Source organism: Emys orbicularis, chromosome 10, assembly GCF_028017835.1.
Source record: "Emys orbicularis isolate rEmyOrb1 chromosome 10, rEmyOrb1.hap1, whole genome shotgun sequence".
In the NCBI taxonomy this organism is placed as follows: Eukaryota; Metazoa; Chordata; order Testudines; family Emydidae; genus Emys; species Emys orbicularis.
In genome coordinates this window covers 53,923,564-53,941,942 of record NC_088692.1, presented here as the reverse complement: position 1 = coordinate 53,941,942, position 18,379 = coordinate 53,923,564, and the positions used below count along the sequence as shown (strand labels likewise).

Sequence of the window (18,379 nt, the reverse complement as noted above, 5' to 3'; positions counted from 1 at the left end):
TCAACATTAAAGTTAATTTCTTTCTCTCTTTTTTAAACATTGTAATATCAGATCCTCACTTGCCTCTTTGCTGAGGGATCCTGGCAAGATTTGTAGGATCAGAGTAGTGATGTAATAAGAGGCTGTAACCTGAGCTAAAATTCCCTCTTCCCACAATTCAGTGAAGAAAAGTGCTTATTTTTTCATTGTCTGTCTGAACCGGTAATTCTCCTGTAACTTGCTTTTCCTGCCACTCTTCCTCCAGCTTGCTGAGCATACACTTGTTTGTCACATTTACTAAAATCCCCAATTCAGCAGGCCATTTCTATTCAGCAAAGGATTTAAGCACATACCTGAAGTTAAGCATCTGCTTAAACTTTCCTGAACTGAGGCCTAAATATCAAATCAGTAAAAGCTACATTACTTTTATACCCATTTTCTGACCAACTTAAGCCAGTGTGTCATTTACAGCACTTCTTATTAGAACCAGTAAAAATAATATTTTGCAATTTTTTGTTTTTTTGTTGAAATTAAAAAAATCATAAAGCTCTATTGCTTACTTCACTGCTAGATTTGCCGCAGAGAACTGCCGTGGGAGATGCAGCTGCTTACCTCAAGCTGTATTTTGGCCCAATACATAAATAATTAGGAAAATAACCAGGTAAGGAGATGGGCAACTAATGCTTACATACATTGGCTGAACATACACATACACTCACAATGTATGCAGCTACCAAGGAAGAGAAAACAGGTATCTGGAAAATACAGTGCTGAAATAACTATTTAAAGGTTTTTATATTGCATTTTTGTTTGTCTACAAGTAAAATAACACAGCTAAAATTCATAATGCACACTAGTGAGGAGTTCTCAGCTACATATTAGAACTAAAGGCCCCAGTATGGGACTCTCATGCTTGACATTAAGCACATATTTAAGTGTTTTCCTGTGTAGGAATAGACTTACTCATGCCCTTAACTTTAAGAAGATATTTAAATGGTTTGCTGAATTGGGGCCAATGGCACAGTCCACTCAAAAGTTAAATGTTGTTAAAATTAGGAGCTATCTTCCATCTTGTAGAGTTGAAGATAACATTGTCATATTAGCTGAAACATAGAACTTACTGAGAACATAACTTAAAAATGGAACAAAAATATATTAGTTATTTCTTATGTATATGTATTATCATAAATATTCTTTACAGGTCCATGTGTGATGTTTTAATTAACAACTATATCAAATCTTTGGTATTACAGCAGGTGCACCAGTTTTGACTGCTACATACATAAGGGTGAAAAATAGTTTCCATTTTTCCTTTTTTCATTTATTCTTAACTTTCCAAAACATTCACTTTGAAGACTGACATTTTTCATGTTTGGTCTCTGCCTGAATTTGCAACCTTCCCAATCTCTTACACTAATTTTAGCATTTAATTTGCATATATTAAAACAAGAGCAAACTGTTGCTAGAGCTCTCTGAGAGTTCTAGGCAGAAGGCTGATGTGATGATCTCTTCCTATTTCCTCTCCTGTTGAGCAGGCTGTGTAGGGTGACCACACTTTTAAAAATGGAAAACCTTTAAAAGGAAAGGGACACCTTTCTTGCTATTGTCACCAGAGGCTGGGGATGCAAGAGGTCTGGCAGCTAGACAAGGGTCAAATTGAGAATACTTGTCAGTAGTGTTTGTGGGGGAATTTGGTACCTAGGAGGGTGTGTTTATGCTTTTCATTGGAAGAAGGGGTCATGTATGAGTTTGGCAGTTAGGAAGGCCTTTGGGAGGTGCCTACTTGTGTCTGTCCTTCACTATCCCACCAACTGACCTTTCAGCTTCCTTCCTGTCCCAACAGCATCCAGTGTCTCCAGTAACCTAGTGTCAGGCATCCCTCCCTCACTTACTGGTGAATTCAGCACTTCCTGGGCCCTGGCTGCACTTTGCAAGCACTGTGCAACAGTGAAGAGCCATCCTGATCCTGAACTGGTGTTTGTGAAGCTGACCTTTTGGGAGAGCACAACTCCTCAATTCTGATGCCTCTAGATGGCAGCCTATGCCACCTACCTTTAATGCCAGTCCTGCTATTTTAACATGATTACATGTTAAATATGACCCAAGAGGGTAAAGAGAAAATTAACATATGCAGTAGATCACTATGAAACAGTGCAGTGTCTGAAATTCAGCATTACACCAAGAACTATCTAGTTAAACAAGATGCATTTCCAAATATTGTGCTGAGAAAGAAATGCAAGGTGGTCTACTGATACAGAACCAGTTCATTCACAGCAAGAATCCAGTGGCCACAAGATACACCTGATCTTTATAAAATAGTGTGCCTCTGGGATTTTGTTTCCTTCCTTTTACTCTCAATCCAACAGTTCATTCAGGATAATATTTACTATACAAATGTAAGATATGACTTAATAGCTTGTTGCACTATATATAATTAGAATGCCAAACATAAATGTTCCTAGGTATGTAATAGTTAGCACCAGTCTAGAAGTCTCAGCCTTTCACAGCTGGATATATTCTAAAAGTGAATGACATGTGACAGGTGATATGCTACACAGCATTCTAAATATTAAGGAAGGATAATCAAATCAAGGAATTGGAAAAAAAATGGTACTTGCCCCCTCTCCCTGTGGGATGGAATGGCTGCAAAGAAAACACAAGGTTGCCCTCACAACATTTCCTCCTAATTCCTCTGCTGAGAGACAGGGTTTTCCCCTTCATTGAACTGGCAGTGGTTTGGCCCAGAGATCTGGGGTATTGGTGCAGGGTACGGTCATCCACACCACTTCCTGGACTCTGCAGCTCTGTCTTAGATCTCTGTCGAGACAGGAGCGCCAACAGGGCTTCCCTTTCCAACTCTTGGCACTCTCTACCTCTTAAAGGAAAGTCCCCTGTGCAGAAAGGGCTCTGCTCAGAAGTTAATAACCATAAGGCTCTAATAGCCCCTGAATGGATTTTCCCCAGGGCTGGGGATAGGAATGGTGTATAAGTAGCCCAAAGCTATTCTCCTTTTCTGTATGGATTTTGGAGCCCACAAAGAGCCCTTGGAGGAGCGTGGGGAAGTGAGACACAGTCCTGAAGGGGCGGTTGACCTACTTGTTTGAATGGGCAGGAACATATCCATGTGTGGATCTATGGGGAACCTTTACACAGAGAAGCTATAATAAGATGGGGCTCTCTATTTTGGCCAACTGCCCAATCACATAATGTTTGGTTTAATCAGTCTCTATATTCTTTTTGATTACACAAAATAAAATTACTAATATGCACATATCTATGAAATTGGAGCCAGAGGAACGCATGTCAAAGGAGTATTATGACATCTTCATAACAAATGGGATTCAGCTCTTTTGAGTGGCGTAGACTACCAGTTATATCTCAAAGTAGAAGACAAATCTCTTGAAGTGGTATTTTAATTTTATAATAAAAACTGTGAAAAGGATCCTCTAATCTTAACAGCCATACAATTACAATTAAGTGGCTAAGAGGCATAAATATTCCATGACTGACAAATATATTTCTCATTAAACAAACTAAAACTTCGCAGTCAAAGCTACAAATCTGCAGAATGAATGTATGTAAATACTGGGAAAACAAAGACTTGACATTAGCCAACTTTGAGTTCAAGATAATGATTTATATACTAGATAAAGTCTATAATACCATCTGCAGGTTTTAAATATCAATGCATACTACTAAATTAACATCTTAAAGTATTAGTAACTTAATCAATTGTTTTGAGAGGATTTACATTTTTTTAACCTAACAACAAGGATCTTTGGTGACAATCCAAAATTCTTATTTCCAAATGGTAATTGCACACATTTTACGTATGTCTAGAGTTGGAGGAGGAAAAAAAATAAAAAAAAAAAAGAGAGAGAGAGAGAGAACGACAACGATGACTAATTGAATTTAAAATTTTGCCAGAAACTTTTAAACAGATTTAAAGAAGCTTAACTTCAGTTAAGATCACAGATTGGTTTTTAGTGTCTCCAAGCTCACACACTAAGTACTGTAAAAAAATTTATTACAAGTAACAAAAGGACAATGCAGCCTCAATCACACTCTTTTCTGCCCCTTGTATACTGTAGAAGTTGAATCTAGGATTACTGTAGAGTAGAAGTGCTGATTTTTAAAGGAATATTTAGTTTACTCCTTGTGGTGGATTTAGGTTTGGTTTCCGTGTCTTATGCAGACATTTTCAGTTTTGGAAAGGTATCATTCAAGCCATTTATTCTTGCCCATATCCATGACAAAAACACTGGAATTACCTTTCAAAGAGGCTAATTAATTGTCTGATCAGAGGCAGTGGCAACTTTTAATGTGTACACAAAGGCAAAACAAAATCTGGAAGAAGAAAGTATTGAACAGATTCGAACACGTCAAGCTCTCAATAAAACACATCGTCTTTTGCAAGTCATCCTCAGTGTACAAATCTCACCATTTATTATTATTATTTGCTGAGCACTGTCTGTATGTTTGGAGCTCAACAAAACATAAAAAAATAAATTGTCGCTGTCCCAAAACATTTGAATATTAATTAAAAAATAGTCACTCATGTTGAATTATTTGTTCTTCCGTTAAAAAAATTGGTCACTATGCTTTATGTTAAAAACGATGTGGTAGAAACCTGACAATATGCTGTCTTCCTTCATAGAGAGCAAATGAGCTTTAAAGACTAGTCAAAGGAACAAACTCCCAAAAGCATTTGATTTTAATTAGTCAAGTTGTGTCCCTATCTATCAGAGGAACTCATAAGAACATAAGAATGGTCATACTGGCTCAGACCAATGGTCCATCTAGTACAGTATTCTGTCTTCTGGCTGTGGCCAGTTCCAGGTGCTTCAAAGGGAATGAACAGAACAGTGCAATTATTGAGTGATACATTCCCTGTAGCCAATTCTTAGCTTCTGGTATAAAGTCAAAGGTATAGGGATACCCAGAGCATGGGGTTGTGTCCCTGACCACCTTGGCTAATAGCCATCGATGGATCTATGCTCCAAGAACTTACCTAATTATTTTTTGAACCCAGTTATACAAATTCCACGGGTTGATTGTGTGTTGTGTGAAGAAGTACTTCCTTGTGTTTGTTTTAAACCTGCTGCTTATTAATTTGGGTGACCCCTGGTTCTTGTGTTATAAGAAGGGGTAAATTACACTTCCCCATTCACTTACTCCACTCCATTCATGATAGACCAGTATCATATCTCCCCCCCCCCTTAGGCATTTTTTTTCTCAAATGCACAGTCCCAGTCTTTTTATTCTCTCATGTGGAAGCTGTTTCATCCCCCTAATAATTTCTGTTCCCCCTTCTATACCTTTTCGAACTCTATTATATCTTTTTTGAGATGGGGTGACCAGAACTTTACACAGTATTAAAGGTGTGGGTGTACCATGGATTTATATAGTGGCATTATGACATTTTCTGTCTTATTATTTCATAACGGTTCCTAACATTCTGTTAGCTATTTTGACTGTAGCTGCACACGAAGCAGATGTTTTCAGAGAACTATCCATGTTGACTCCAAGATCTCTTTCTTGATTGGTAACAGTTAATTTAGATCCCATCATTTTGCATGGATACTTAGGATTATGTTTTCCAATGTGCTTTACTTTGCACTTATCAACATTGAATTTCACCTGCCATTTTGTTGTCCAATCACCGACTTTTGTGAGATACCTTTGTAACTCTTCGCATCAACTTTGGACTTTGGACTTAACTATCTTGAATAATTTAGTATTGTCTACAGAATTTTGGCACCCCACTGTTCACCCAGTTTTCCAGCTGATTTATGAATATGTTGAACAGCACAGGTGCCAGTACAGATCCTTGAGGAACCCTACTATTTACCTCTCTCCATTGTGAAAACTGAACATTTATTCCTACCCGTTGTTTCTTGTCTTCTAAAGTTACGATCTATGAGAGGACCTTCCCCCTTGTCCTATGACAGCTTACATTGTTTAAGAGCCTTAGGTGTGGGACCTTGTCAAAAGCTTTCTGAAAGTCCATTATATCACCTGGATCTCCCTTGTCCAAATGCTTGCTGACATGCTCAGAGAAATCTAATAGATAGGTGAAGCATGATTTCCCTTTACAAAAAAACACACTGACTCTTCCCCAACATACTGTGTTCTCTATGTGTCTAATAATTCTGTTCTTTACTACAGTTTGGACCAATTTGCCTGGACTGAAGTTAGTCTTACCAGCCTGTAATTGAGCCTCTGGAGCTCTTTTTAAAAATTGGCATCACATTAGCTATCCTCCAGTCATATGGTACACAGGCTGATTTAAGTGATAGGTTACATACCACAGTTGTTAGTTATGCAATTTCACATCTGGGTCTCTTCAGAACTCTTGGGTGAATACCATCTGGTCCTGGTGACTTATTACTGTTTAATTTATCAATTTGTTCCAAAACTTCCTCTATCTGGGACAGTTCTTCAGACTTGTCACCTAAAAGGAATGGCTCAGGTGTGGGAATCTCCCTCACATCTTCTGCAGTGAAGACTGATGCAAAGAATTAATTTAGCTTCTCCGCACTGGCCTTATCTTCCTTCAGTGTTCCTTTTGCACTTTGATTGTCCAGTGACCCCGACTGTTTGGCAGGGTTCCTGTTTCTGATTACTTAAAAAACTGTTGCGGTTAGCTTTTGCATCTGTAGCAAGTTGCTCTTCAAATTCTTTTTTGGCCTGCCTAATTATACTTTTACACTTGACTTGCCAGAATTTATCCTCCTTTCTATTTTCCTCAGTAGGATTTGACTTCCAATTTTTAAAGAATGCCTTTTTGCCTTTTACTGCCTCCTTTACTCTGTTGTTTAGCCAGGTGGCATTTTTTTTGGTCCTCTTACTGTTCTGTTTTATTTTTTTATTGATTTGAGGTATGTCCCTATTATGGTGTTTTTAAATAGTTTCAATGCAGCTTGCAGGCATTTCATTCTTGTGACTGTTCCTTTTAATTTCCATTTAGCTGGCTTCCTCATTTTTGTATATTTCCCCTTTTTGAAGTTAAATGCCATATTTTCCCCGCTACAAGGATGTTAAATTCAATTACAATATGGTCGCTATTACTGAATGGTTCAGCTATATTCACCTCTTGGTCTAGATCCTGTGCTCCACTTAGGAGTAAATTAAAAATTGCCTCTCTCCTAGTGAGTTCCAGGACTAGATGATTCAAAAGCAGTCATTAATGGTGTCTAGAAATTTTATCTCTGCATCCCGTCCTAAGGTGACATGTACTCAGTCAATAAGAGAATTTCCCATTATTATTGGGTTTTCTGTTTTTGTAGCCTCTCTCATTTCCCTGAGCATTTCACAATCACCATTACTATTCTGGTCAGGTTGTCTGTAGTATAATCCTACTGCTATACTCCTATTATTCAAGCCAGGAATTTCTATTCACAGTGATTCTAGGGTAATTTGATTCATTTAAGATTTTTACTATATTTGACGCTATGCTTTCTTTCACATATAACCCCACTCCCCCACCAGCACAATTTACCCTGTAATTCCTATATATGTGGTATCCTGGTATTACTGTGTCATTGATTATCATCATTCTGCCAAGTTTCTGTGATGCCTATTATATGAATATCCTCATTTAATACCAAGCACTCAAGTCCATCCATCTTAGTATTTAGACTTCCAGCATTTGTATACAGATACTTATAAAAATTGTCAATATTTAGTTCTCTGCCTTCATGTGATGGGACTCTTTTTCAATTGACCAATTCTCCTCAGTTCCTAGCTGTACTTTATCAACGTCTATCTTTTCCTCTTTACTAGGATATATAGTATCCCCTTTAATAAATCCTCCTCTAAGGGATGTCTCATATGAACATCATGTGCTCCTCTGCACCTGTGTTGGCTTTCCCCCAGCCCTTAGTTTAAAAACTTCTCTACAACCTTCTTAATTTTACATGCCAGCAATCTGGTTCTGTTTTGGTGTGCGTAGAACCCATTCTTCCTGTATAGTCTTCTTTCCCCAAAGGTTCCCCAGTTCCTAATACACCTAAACCCCCCCCTCCCAACATCCTCGTCTCATCCACGCATTGAGACCCTGCAGTTCTGCCTAACTGGCTCTGCACGTGGAACTGGAAGCATTTCAGAGAATGCTATCACAGAGGTCCTGGACCTTAATGTCTTACCTAGCAGCCTAAATGTGGCTTCCAGAACCTCTTTCCTGCCTTTCCCTATGTCATTGGTACCTACGTGTACCATGACTACTGGCTCCTCCCCAGCACTGCACATAAGTTTATCTAGAGGTCTACAACCTTCACACCTGTCATCACAAATCTATCTATATTTCTAATAACTGAATCCCCCATTACTATTACCTGTCTCTTCCTAATAATTGAGGTCCCCACCCCAGGAGGGGTATCTTTAGTACGAGAGGACACGGTATCCTCACTGTGAGATAAATAATACTTCCCATCTACTATGTCACATACACAAAATCCCATTCATCTTGGTACGTAATATCTACAATGATAATCCATTATTCCAGGTCCCTAGAACACAGTGTTTGGGTATTTTAACAGAGCTGGTCTTTGGAGATGCAATCAGACCAATGTCACTTGGATACTGTATAATGCACAGGGGGCCGTGATAATGGATTAACCTAAAACATGAAAGTGTACTTTCTTGTTATTACTTCTGTTTGATTTGAGGGGCTTGGTGAAGAAATGGCTACATTTATACATTTTAAACAAGCTGGGAGAATATGCTCAAGGTATTGCAAAATGTGTTTGTGTACTTGGGCATTTCCTGCAGTAAATCCCATAATTGAGGTTCTGTTCCAGTTTTCATTCTAACTCCCCTTTTCTTGTAACCTTTCCAGTTGCTCATAACTTTCCCCAAGCAAACTCCTTTGGACTGAAATCTTTTATGCTTATTTTAGTCCCAAGATAATTTATTTAAGAATGTTTGAGGAAACTTGGTTTCCCTTTTTGAATTGTGTGTCTGTGGGAAGAAAATATCCCCCTTCCTTACATATTCTGACTGAATTTTGTACTGGAGTAACTAAAAAATGGCTAGAAACTTCAAACTTGGCTCCTTCTTTTATAACCCTCATTGAGCAGATGAAAAGTTTGACAGAATTACTGTAACATAAGGAAATGAGAAGGGATGGAACATAAAAGAATGGTCTAATGCAGAAGTCTAAGCAGTGGTCTGGAAGCTTTTACACCCAACTTTTAAACTGACTGAGGGTACAGCTTTTTTTAGCGTGATGGGAGAAAAATGTGCTGATGTTATAGCATATTCCATAGATATTCTGTATAAAATGCACTACTTATTCTTGTGAGATGGAACTAACTCTCCAGAAGAGAAAGTTACTCACCTTGCAGTAACTGAGGTTCTTCGAGATGTGTGTCCCTGTGGGTGCTCCACTCCAGGTGACGGTGCGTCCTGGTGCCGTTGATCGGAGATCTTCGGTAGCAGTGCCTGGTCGGGACGCATGCGCTCAGCTGCTGTCTCGCGGTCTCGTTAGAGTCTGCCTGAGCGCGTGAGTCCCACGCCCCCCTCAGTTCCTTCTCTACCATGGAGAAGTCAGAATAGTACTCCAAAGTAGAGGGGAGGAGGGCGGGGAGTGGAGCACCCATAGGGACACACATCTCGAAGAACCTCAGTTACTGCAAGGTGAGTAACTTTCTCTTCTTCTTCGAGTGCTGTCCCTGTGGGTGCTCCACTCCAGGTGAATGTGAAGCAGTACCCACTCTGGCTGGTGGGACTTTGGAGTTGTGGCAGTGAGTACTGTAGACAGTACTGTATGGCCTACTATGGTCTCTGCCGTGGTATCCTGTGTGATAGCAAAGCGTTTGGTAAATGTGTGTTCAGATGACCACGTGGCCATCTTACAGATATCAGGAATGGGTACATTATGGAGGAAGGCAATGGATGTTGACATAGCTCGAGTAGAATGAGTTTTGAGGCCTTTGGGCGGTTGAGCATTCTGAATGTGGTAACAGGATCTGATGCAGCCAGAGATCCACTTGGAAAGGCGTTGCTTAGAGATGGCCGCACCCTTCGATCTCTCGGTAGTGGAGACAAATAGTCACGAGGACTTACAAAATGGTTAGTCCTGTCTAAATAGAAGGCAATTGCTCGTCTGATGTTGCGGGTACGCAGTCGCCTCGTGCAGAGTCTCATGAGGTTTGGAATAGAATGTAGGTAAGTATATTGGTTGGTTAAGGTGGAAGGTGGACACCACCTTAGGGAGAAATTTAGGGTGTGGTTGCAAGGTAACTTTGTTTTTAGAAAAGGTTGTGTAGGGAGGGTAGGCCATCAGGGCGCTTATTTCCCTTACTCTCCTTGCTGATGTTATAGCAACCAAGAAAGCTACCTTCATGGACATGTGAAGAAGAGATGAAGTAGCTAAGGGCTCGAATGGAGGTTTCATAAGACCATGAAGAACGAGACTGAGATTCCATGCAGCTGCCGATGGCTAAATCTCAGGATAGAGATTTTGTAGGCCTGTAAGAAAGCGTTTTATGGTGGGGTGGGCAAAGAGTGAATGGCTGTCTAACAAATCATGGAAGGTGGTGAGGGCCGCGAGGTGTACTCTGATGGAGCTGAGCGAGAGTCTGTCCTGTTTTAGTTTCAAAAGGTAGTCTAGGATGTTAGGAAGGGCCACAGCATGGGGTGTTAAGTGTTTATGTGAGCACCACAGGGAGAAGCGCTTCCACTTCTGCAGGTAAGTTTTACAAGTGGAGTCTTTTCTACTATGCAAGAGGACATACTGGACTTGCTCGGAACAGGCTAGTTCGTGGGTCTTGAACCATGAAGGTGGAGTTTCTGGAGCTGAGGGTGAAGAATCCACCCATTGTCCTGAGAAAGCAGATCTGGTCTGCTGGGGAGAGTCCGTGGAGGACGCGTGGACATGTGGAGCAGGTAAGGATACTATGTCTGTCTCGGCCAAGCCGGGGCAATAAGTATGACCCAGGCCTTGTCGTCTCTGATCTTGTGTAGAACCCTGGGTATCAGAGAGATTGGTGGAAAGGCGTACATGAGAGAGTTGTTCCACGGGATGAGGAACGCGTCTCCTAGGGATGCAGTCCCGAATCCCGCTCTGGAGCGGGATAGGTGGCATTTGCGATTCTGGGTTGTGGCAAAGAGGTCTATTGACAGGGTACCCCAGTGGGAGAAGAGCTGTTGTAGTATCGCAGGGTGAAATTCCCATTTGTGTTCTGTGGAGAAGTGTCTGCTGAGTGCGTTGGCAGTAGTGTTGTGACAGCCGGGTAGGTACGAAGCAGTAATTTGTATGTGGTGTTGTATGCACCAATTCCACAACCGGAAGGCCTCCATACATAGGGAGTGCGATCGTGCTCCCCCCGTCTGTTGATGTAAAACATACATGCTATATTGTCCGTTAGGACCCGGATAGATTTGTTCTTTATGAGGGGAAGAAAGTGAAGGCAGGCTTGTCTCACTGCTCTGAGCTCTAGGAGATTTATGTGTAGATGCGTCTCTGGCGCAGACCAGCGGCCTTGTGCTGTGTGTCCCCCCAGGTACGCCCCCTAATCGATCAGGGAAGCATCTGTGGTGAGCGTGAGCGTCGGGGATCGTTGCTGGAAAGGAACACCCATGCAGAGGTTCTCTGGTCTTGTCCACCATTGTAGGGAAGCTAGTATGTTCGCTGGAGGAGTGAGCAGCATGAAGAAGCTGTGCTTGCTGGGTTTGTAGTTGGAGTTGAGCCAACCCTGAAGACATCTTATGTGCAGCCTGGCGTACTTGACCACAAAGGTGGTGGCTGCCATGTGGCCAAGGAGCTGTAGGCAACTTCTTGCTTGTATCCTGGGATGAACAGAGAGCATGCGTATGAGATGTGTGATAGCGAGGAATCTGTTGTGTGGGAGTGAGGCTCTGGTTCGAATTGAGTCCAGGTGAGCTCCAATGAATTTGATTTGCTGTGTAGGTGTCAGGGTGGATTTTTGGATGTTTATTTGCAGGCCTATCCTGTGGAAGAGGGAGATGGCGAAATGGGTAGCTTGTAGTGTCTCGCCGTATGAGTTGCCTTTGATGAGGCAATCGTCTAGGTAGGGGAAAAGTATGATCCCGTGTCTGTGGAGGTGGGCCACGACCAGGGGTGAAAATAACTTACAGGACTTACCGGTACTGCCGGAGTCCTGAGGGGGGCGTGGCCTCAACCGGAAGAGGCGGGGCCTCTCAAGATTTAAAGGCCCTGGGGCACCGGCTGTGGCTGGGAGCCCCAGGGCCTTTAAATCAACCTGGGGCTCCCAGCTGCAGAGGTGGCTGGGAGCCCCCGGGGCTCAGGGGCAAATTAAAGGGCCCGGGGCTTCGGCCGCCACGGAGCTCCGGGCCCTTTAAATCCCCACCACAGCTCCGGCTGCCGGAGCTGCGAGCGGGATTTAAAGGGCCCGGAGCTCCCGCAGCTGCGGGGAACCCCGAGCCTTGCTGGGGCCAGGATTTAAAGGGCCCGGAGCTCCTGCCGCTGTGGGGAGCCCAGAGCCCTTTAAATCCCGGCCCCAGCCCGGCCACCGGAGCTGCAGGCGGGATTCAAAGGGCTCTGGGCTGCCCGCAGCTGCGGGAGCTCTAAGCCCTTTAAATCCCGGCCCCAACCCGGCCGCTGGATCCGCGGGGGGGATTTGAAGGGCTCTGGACTCCCAGAGCCCTTTAAATCCCTGCCGTGGAAGCCGGTGCAGTCCAGTACGCCGTACCGGACCGTACCGGCTTACTTTCACCTCTGGCCACGACTACGGCGAGGGTCTTGGAGAATACTCTCGGTGCTGTGGAGAGTCCGAAAGGGAGTACGCTGTATTGAAAATGGTCGTGTCCGAGTGTGAATCGTAGGAAGCGTCTGTGGCCTGGATGAATGGATATGTGAAAATAGGCATCCTGTAGGTCGAGGGCTGTGAACCAGTCTCCTTGTTCCAGCGCAGGTATTATTGTGCCCAGTGTGACCATCTTGAATTTCTGTACCCTTATGAATTTGTTCAGTCGGCGTAGATCTAGTATAGGTCTCCATCCCCCAGTCTTTTTCTAGGTCAGAAAGTAGTGGGAATAGAACCCTTTTCCTCAATGTTGTGTTGGCACAGGTTCCACTGCACCTAGCTGTAGAAGATAAGCCACTTCTATGCGAAGTAGGTGCTCGTGAGAGGGGTCCCTGAAGAGGGACGGGGAAGGGTAGGAGGATAGGATATAAAAGGGATGGAGTAACCGGACTGAACTATTTCCAGGACCCAACGGTCCTGTGTAATCTGCTGCCAGGCATGGTGGAAAACTTGGAGGCGGTGGCCAAATGGGCAAATAGGCAGTGGAATAAGGGGTAGTCATGCAGACCCTCGACCAATGCTTCAAAATTGCTGTTTGTTCCCCGATGGGTGGGAGGTATCTGTTTGCGCTCGGTTTTGTCTGCGCCTAGGAGGTCTAGCGCGACTCCTGGGTATATCGTATGGTCTGGGCTGAGGCTGGTGATACTGTTGTGTGCGTGGCCTCTGATAAGGTTGATACCCTTGTCTCCTGGGAAGGGATGGGTAAATGCCCAGGGTGCGGAGGGTCATTCTAGAGTCTTTCATTGTGTGAAGGACTTCGTCGGTTTTCTTGGAAAAGAGTTTATCTTTATCAAAGGGGAGGTCCTCCACTTTGGTCTGCTGGTCTTTGGGGATACCGGATGCAGAGAGCCAGGAAGATCTGCGCATAACCACTGCAAAAATCGGTAGTGAGGGCTGCTGTGTCCGCCATGTCTAGAGATGCTTGCAGGGCTGTTCTGGAGACCAACTGGCCCTTGACGATGACTGACTTAAAGTCTGCTCTCCTGTCCTCTGGGATATGCGAGGTAAAATCAAAGAGTTTATTGTAGTTATCGAAATCGTAGCTTGCAAGTAGGGCGGAATAGTTTGCAATTCTGAATTGCAGAGTGGAGGAAGTATAAACCTTGCGTCCCAAGAGATCAAGGCGTTTGAGGTCCTTGTCTTGCGGGGTGGGCGAGTAGTGCGGCTGTTTCGTCCCGTGTGTCGCTGCATCCACTACAAGAGAATTTGGTTGTGGATGAGAGAATAAGAAGTCTACGTCCTTAGCAGGATTATAATATTTACGTTCAGCCTTTCTGCAAGTTGGTAAGATAGAGGCTAGGGTCTGCCAGAGAGCGTCAGCTGGTTCTAGGAGTGCTTCATTTATGGGAAGTGCGATCTTTGAGGGCGCAGAGGGTTGTAGGATTTTGAGGAGTCTGTACTGTTTCTCCTGGACCTCCTCTAAGTCTTAGCTGAGTGCCACCCTCTTGAAAAGTTCTTGGAATTGTTTAAAGTTGTCCATTCTGTGGAGGCGGAGGCATGAGGGCTCCGTCTGGAGCTGATGGAGAGTTAGGAGTCGGTGAATCAGGGTATGGTCCACAGGGTTCAGGCGCTCTAGAAGTAGATGGAGCTGGAGATAGAGGCGCAGAAGGAGCTTGTGGTCTGGTGGAAGAAGCATGAGGGCGGGTGGCAGTAGGAGTTGGCCAAGGGTACCACTGAGGCCAAGTTATAGGATAAGAAAAGTTAGGTGCCGCCCACGGCGGGGAGGGAAGTAGGGAAACTGAGGCTGGTGGTTGTGAGCCATGGCCTGAGGTGCAAAAGGTTTCGGTGAGGAGGAGAGGCAGGTGGGGAGAACTCCGCCTGCTGCTGCATTTCAGGCTTGCTGTCAGAAAAGCTCGCTGTCAGGTCAGGTGGGGAGAGCGGCTGGTCAAAGAGTGAGCACTGTGTGTCCAGGAGCGGAGAGTTAGGCTCGGGTGCCACTGAGAGGTCGTCCTGACTTAGGAACTGTTGTTGCTGCTCCCTGGGCTGGATTCCGCTGAGTGCGATCTGTGCTCAGAAGCGTGCCAGGATTTCTGTTTGGCTTTTCCCGGTGCTGCAGGTTGCTTGTAAGCGCCCTGTGGGAGGTCTGCTGCTGCTATCGGAGTGGCAGGCAGGCTCGGTGCCAACGTTCTTGTCGGCACTGGGTCTATTTTCAGTGCCGAGGGGACCGGTGAGGAGACCTTCCCGGCATGGGAAGTCAGGTCCCTGCCTCTGCGCGCCGCGGGAGCCATGGACGAGGTGCTGGGATGGTTGGAGGCGCCTGCCTTCGGTGCTGTCAGCACTGAGGGTAAGGATCTCACAGGAGACCCTTTACCCTTGTGAAAGTCTCTGCACGGAGATGGTTGGGCTTCCTGCCTCTTCACCTGAGAGGGTGAAGCCACGCTCCCAATTGGTTCAGACCTGGCCGGGGAGCGTGAGGGAGAGGGTTTGCCATTGTCCGTCTCCAGAGGTGGCTTCAGGGATTTCTGCATCAGAAGCATTTTCAGCCGCAGGTCCCTGTCACAACGAGCCCTGATTTTGAGGCTCGTACAATGGACACGCTTGGCAGGGACGTGTGTCTCGCCGAGGCACTTCACACAACGTGAATGTCCATCGGACCTTAGCATAGAGTCTTGACAGGAAGCACATTTCTTGAATCCTGAGGAAAAAAGGTTTTTGTTTTTTTTTAAACTAAGTAACTATTCTAAAGGAAGGGAAACAACTGGGATGTTACTAACTAACTATTTCTATGTTCTTTGTAATTGTTTCCTTCAGAGACGAGGATCAGCACTGCCCCGAGTCCCGTCTTCAGCCGAGGACGGTTGAGAAGGAACTGAGGGGGGAGCAGGACGCACGCGCTCAGGCAGACTCTAACGAGACCGCGAGACAGCAGCTGAGTGCGTGCCTTCCGACCATGCACTGCTACCGAAGATCTCCGATCAATGGCGCCGGGACACACCGTCACCTGGAGTGGAGAACCCACAGGGACAGCACTCGAAGAAGAAATGTATCTTATCTTTCTCAACAAAATTTCACTCCATGTGAAATGAAGCATCAAAACGTTCTCTTCTACTTGACTGTGTTCTTCTGCCACAATTTATTCCCTGTTCAGACGCAACTCTCTTAGGAGGAGCTCAGGCTAAAAAGCTAATGGATCTAAAATGGCACCACTTGCCATTTTCAGACTCTTATGTGAGTGCTGTTCCAAACCTGAACATGTCCATTATAAACACTGGACCTTTACTATTACATTGTGATTATGGAGACTATTACTATTTATATATCATTTATATAAATGTCAAATTTTAATGGAAAGGAGTTAATAATTTTACTAAACAGGAACTTAAATACACTGCAGCTATTCTTTCTAGTTTCACAGTACTCCATCAAACAGTTAAATGCTTGGGTTTTATGTCAGGTTATTTACAACTTTGTAAAAGAAATAAGTCTTTATATTAGTAGTTCAGTTTCTCTTCAAAGTTAGATCTGCATTATTTCTTTGCACTTATATAAACAAATCCCATGCTGCTAGCATTTAATCAGCAGAATATGTCACCACTCAGGCTCTTCTTCTGTTTTAAGGTCAAGCTATTTTTTTCCCCATTTTGCTAACTCCATCATTGGCAAGGCTATAACCTCTAAACAAAGTATGTTGTAAATTTGTCTCTAACATTTATCATGGATCAGAGGACTATTTCTATGCTGAAAACAGTATCCAGAATGGTACTCTCAAGGTTAAAAATGATCATTTTGTTTATCTGAAAATGTTTAGTTTCTTAAAATAAAAATTTATGCTTCCAAAAAGAATGGTAGTTAGAGAACACAGAGCTCGGAAATAACATTAGTTTTGCTAGGACCACATCACTAGCATTTTCCTTTTTGGGATAGCTTTAGGGCAGGGGTCGGCAACCTTTCAGAAGTGGTGTGCCGAGTCTTCATTTATTCACTTTAATTTAAGGTTTCGCGTGCCGGTAATACATGTTAACGTTTTTTAGAAGGTGTCTCTCTCTAAGTCTATATTATATAACTAAACTATTGTTGTATGTAAAGTAAACAAGGTTTTCAAAATGTTTAAGAAGCTTCATTTAAAATTAAATTAAAATGCTGATCTTACGCCGCCAGCCTGCTCAGCCCGCTTCCAGCCTGGGGTTCTGTTCACCTAGGCCTGCAGCGGGCTGAGCGGGGCCTGTGGCCAGGACGCCGGCTGGCAAGGGGCCGGCAGCCGGGACCCCAGCCCTGGGGGGGGGGCTTCAGGGGTCAGGGCAGAGGGTGCAGGGCAGAAGGCTGGGTGTGTGTGTGGGGGGTTCAGAGGTCAGGGCAGAGGGCAGTGGGGATGTGGGGGGTTCAGGGCAGAAGGCCAGGGGTGTGGGGGGATTCAGGGGTCAGGGCAGAGGGGTGTGGGGGGGGTTCAGGGATCAGGGCAGAAGGCTGGCGGGTGTGGGGGTGCAGGGCAGAAGGCTGGGGGTGTGGGGGGGTTCAGGGGTAAGGGCAGAGGGCTGGGGGTGTGTGGGGGTACAGGGCAGAAGGCTGGGTGTTGGGGGGGACTCGAGGTCAGGGCAGAGGGCTGGGGAGGCGTGGAGGTGCAGGGCAGAAGGCTGGGTGTGTGTGGGGGTTCAGGGTAGAGGGCTGGGTGTGTGTGGAGGTGCAGGGCAGAAGGCTGGGTGTTGGGGGCGACTCGAGGTCAGGGCAGAGGGCTGGGGTGTGTGTGGAGGTGCAGGGCAGAAGGCTGGGTGTTGGGGGGAGGTCAGGGCAGAAGGCTGGGGGGAGTGTGGGGGTGCAGGGCAGAAGGCTCGGGGTGTGGGGGGGTTCAGGGGTCAGGGCAGAGGGCTGGGGGTGTGTGGGGGTACAGGGCAGAAGGCTGGGTGTTGGGGGGGGACTCGAGGTCAGGGCAGAGGGCTGGGTGTGGGGGGTACAGGGCAGAAGGCTGGGGTGCTCGGCTCGTGGGGGTGCTCCCAGGCCCCTGCCCTGAGCGGCTCATGGCAGGGGGCTGGGAGGGATATGCCCAGTTCCACCCCCTTCCCCAAGGCCCGTCCCTACCTCTCTCTGCCTGCTCTACAGAGCAGCGAGCACGCTGCCGCTCGCTCGGCTCTGCTCCGCTCCCCCTCCCCCTCGCAAGGGCCATCGCCGGCAGGGAGAGGGAGAGGGAGAGGGAGGGGGAGGAGGAAGGGCCGGAATGCACCAAGCTGTGGGAAGAAACGGGGGAGGGGGGAAGCTTGGCTGCCGCAGGACCAAGCTTCTGCCTCTTGCCCCCACAGGGGAGAGCGGTGGGGGGGGGCTGAGTGGGGCAGGGGGCCGGGACCCCCCCGCTCTCCCCTGCGGAGGCAGAAGCTTGGTCCTGCGGCAGCCAAGCTTCCCTCCTCTTCCCCCAGCGTGGCGCTTTCCGGCCCCTCCGCCCCTCCTCCTCCTCCTCTCACCGGGCAGGCAGTAGCGTGCCACTCAAAATCGGCATGCGTGCCGTAGGTTGCCGACCCCTTTAGGGTTTTTGGTCTAGCATGGGTATATAACTGACAGGAGAATTTGGCCAAACACTATAATAATCCCAAATCTTTCTATCACTTACTACAAAGGATAGTTATAAACGAAGCAGCATATTTAAATATGTAAACATGTTTACCAAACCTGATGCTAACAAG

The 18,379-nt window shown here is 45.5% G+C and overlaps 1 protein-coding gene across 1 annotated transcript in view; it reads right to left on the bottom strand.

Moving 5' to 3' along the window:
- SCAPER (S-phase cyclin A associated protein in the ER) overlaps window positions 1-18,379 on the bottom strand; it is a 310,638-nt gene that overhangs the window by 7,528 nt on the left and 284,731 nt on the right. The window lies entirely within an intron of this gene.